Source organism: Zalophus californianus, chromosome 5 (genome assembly GCF_009762305.2).
Source record: "Zalophus californianus isolate mZalCal1 chromosome 5, mZalCal1.pri.v2, whole genome shotgun sequence".
Taxonomy (NCBI): Eukaryota; Metazoa; Chordata; class Mammalia; order Carnivora; family Otariidae; genus Zalophus; species Zalophus californianus.
This window is the reverse complement of record NC_045599.1, coordinates 83084221-83087564: the sequence shown is the minus strand read 5'-3', so window position 1 is coordinate 83087564 and position 3344 is coordinate 83084221. Positions and strand designations below refer to the sequence as shown.

Here is a 3344-nt window from a genome sequence, read left to right as displayed (position 1 = left end):
TTTAAAATATAATAAAAATACTCCATAACAATAAACTGTAAGATATGTAGAAATAAACCTAAAAATGATGCAACCAACTATTAGAAACTAGTTAAGAATATATAAGGAGATCTAAATATAAAAAATTTATAAAGGAAGGCCAATCAATAGCCTGAAAATATACATTCTTCCCCAAATTGATCAATAAATTTGATTTCCATTCAAAACTGAAACTGCTCTTTGGAACCTTTCAAACTGACCCTAAAAGTTCTCAGGGAGATGCAGGATCTAGTTACAATGTAGCTGTAAAGTGCTGCCTTGTCTTTGCCCCTGCTCAAAATAAAGCTGTTACCTTTCTAGCCCTGTCCGCCATGGTGCTTAGCAGCCAGGGATGCATGGTCTCAGACATGTTTACCAAGTTAAACACTGACTTGAGGGATGCCTGGGTGGCTCAGTCATTAAGCGTCTGCCTTCGGCTTGGGTCATCGAGCCCCACATCGGGCTCCCTGCTCGGCGGGAAGCCTGCTTCTCCCTCTCCCACTCCCCCTACTTGTGTTCCCTCTCTCGCTGTGTCTCTCTCTGTCAAATAAATAAATAAAATCTTTAAAAAAAAAATTAAAAAAACACACACAAAAAAGTTCTCAGGTAAGCAAAAAACAAAAAAGACAATTTTGAAGAACAGTGTATGAAAGATAATTCTTATCAGATATGAAGATTCATTTGCAGCCTTAGTAATTAATATAGTGTGAGCTGATAGAGACAGGGGTTGATAAATAGATCAATAGAAAAAAGAAAAAAATTTGCACTTATATTGACAATATATTACAGAGGTAGTACTGTAAATGAATAAAAATGATAGACTAGCTAGTAAGTGCTGGTGAAAAAATGATTATTCATATAAGAAGAACATAAATTTAGATCCCTTCCTTAAACAACAAAAAGATAAAATGTCTGGTGGAGTAAAGTAAATGTCAAAAGCAAATCCTTAAAACTTTGAGAAGAAAATATATCATTGAGACATTAGGAATAGATTTCTTAGAAAAGAAACCAAAACCCTCCAGACACCGGAATAGTTAATGAAATTAAACATTTATATTCAAAAAATAAAGAAAGGAGAAAGATAAGCTTCACACTAGAAGAAAATATTCCCAAGATATATAATCAGGAAGTGTTTGGAGAATATACAAATGCCAGCAAATAAATAAAAAAACATAGAGTATCCAGGGGCGCCTGGGGGCCTCAGTCAGTTAAGCCTCTGACTCTTGGTTTCGACTCCCGTCAGTATCTCGGGGTCACGGGATCAAGCCCCACATTGGGCTCTGAGCTCAGGGGGCAGTCTGCTTGAGATTCTCTCCATCCCTCTCCCTCTGCGCCTCCCACCACAAGTCTGCGCAGGCTCTCTCTCTTTCTCTCAAATAAATGAGTCTTAAAAAAACCCACAGAGTATCCAATAGGAAAAAAATGACAAGAGATAAACACAGAGTATTCACAGAAAAGGAAGTCAGAACGGTTAAACAAGGAAAAGTCCAAATATATTAGTAATCATGAAATTGCAAATTAATGCCACAATAAAATAATTATTTCACATCCATCAGAATGGAAATGGTCTGGTGAGAGCAATCTTGATCAGGAATAGGTATCTGAGACATTCATACATTCTGAAGAGTAGCAAAGAAATAGAGGATTATTTTTGGCAATTTCAAGTAGAGATGAATATTAATTTATGACCCTGGTATATTCTCTAAAGAAACACACATGTGGCTTTATTTATGAATATGTTAAATCTCAAAAACAGTATTTTGAGCAAAAAAGGGGCAAACTGCAAAATGACATATTCACTAAGACCATTTCCATGAAGTTTAAAACACAACATTTTGAAATACTGATGGATGTATATATATAATCAAAACCAAATGAGCATGGTAAATGCTAATATTAATTAATTCTGCCTGGAGCAGAAATTAGAAAAGTTTACACAACATTCTTTGATGGTAGTTGTACTTTTTCTGTTTTTGAAAAAATGATGTAAATGAATATGAAATCACATTAAGATTTTTCTAAAGGTGGTTTGTGAGTACATGGCTAAAATAAACATTGGTGGGGCGCCTGGGTGGCTCAGTCTGTTAAGCGTCTGCCTTCGGCTCAGGTCATGATCCCAGGGTCCTGGAATCGAGCCCCGCATCGGGCTCCCTGCTCCGCGGGAAGCCTGCTTCTCCCTCTCCCACTCCCCCTGCTTGTGTTCCCTCTCTCGCTGTGTCTCTGTCAAATAAATAAATACAATCTTTAAAAAAATAAAACAAAATAACACTGGTTCTTCATTAACTATAAAAACCTATAAAATAGGTTTTTAGATAAATATTTGAAATAAAAAATACTAAATAAAACATCAATTATGACTATATTCCACTAAATGACAAAAAAGGAGGAAGATACACACACACCCAGCAAAAAGGGAATTCTCTAATAATTTTGCTGAGAAGAAATATATAAGAATACCCTTATCTCCTAATTTCTCTTCCCTCTTTTTCACTTTGTATTTTAGAGAGATGGTAAAAGAAGAAAATAAAAATCTAAGCATCTCAATCTATGTATCTCCCTCTAAGCACTGCTTTAACTCTGTACAGTAAGTTTTGACAATATTTTGTTATATTACCACCCATTTTGAAATACATTCTAATTTGCCTTGCGATCCTTTCCTCCCTCCCTCCTCTTCTCTCTCTTCTCTCTCTCTCTCCCTCTCATATATGGGACTTTTAGAAAAAAACATACCATTCTTATTAATTTCTAATTCAGTTTATTGTAGTCAGACAATATACTCAGTTCTATTTCAGTCCTTTGGTATTTACGGAGACTTGTTTTGACCAGTGTGAGGTATATACCCTGCTGAATGCTCTACTTGCACTTGAGAAGAAAGTATATTTTGTATTTGTTGGATGTCATGTTCTTTAAATGTAAATTATAAGTTGGTTGATACTGTTGTTCAAACCCTCTTTGCCTTTACTAACATTTTCTGTCTCTTACTCTTCCAAATACTGAAAGAGGGATATCAATATGTTTATGGATTCGTCTATGTCTTCCTTTAGTTTTGAATTTTTTTGCAATGTGTATTCCAAAGTTCTGTATTATATTACATTTTCTAGGTAAATGAAAGTAGAATTTTCTCAAACATTAGGGGCATGCAGTTTAGAATTTTCATGACTTCTTAGTGAATTGATATTTTTATCATTAGGAAATATTCCACTTAATTTCTAATGTATTCTTTGTTTTGAGGATTTTTTTGAGAATGATCGCATGCCATTTTTCTTGAGTTTAGGGTTTTTGTGGTATACCTTCATTTTTATTTTTTTAAAGATTTTATTTATTTA

At 34.5% G+C, this 3344-nt stretch overlaps 1 non-coding gene across 1 annotated transcript; it reads left to right on the top strand.

Moving 5' to 3' along the window:
- The first annotated feature begins 258 nt into the window (after positions 1-258).
- Positions 259-388, top strand: LOC113930062. The gene has a single exon (XR_003522433.1). It is a non-coding gene; the product is annotated as a small nucleolar RNA SNORA63 (small nucleolar RNA).
- Positions 389-3344: the final 2956 nt, after the last annotated feature.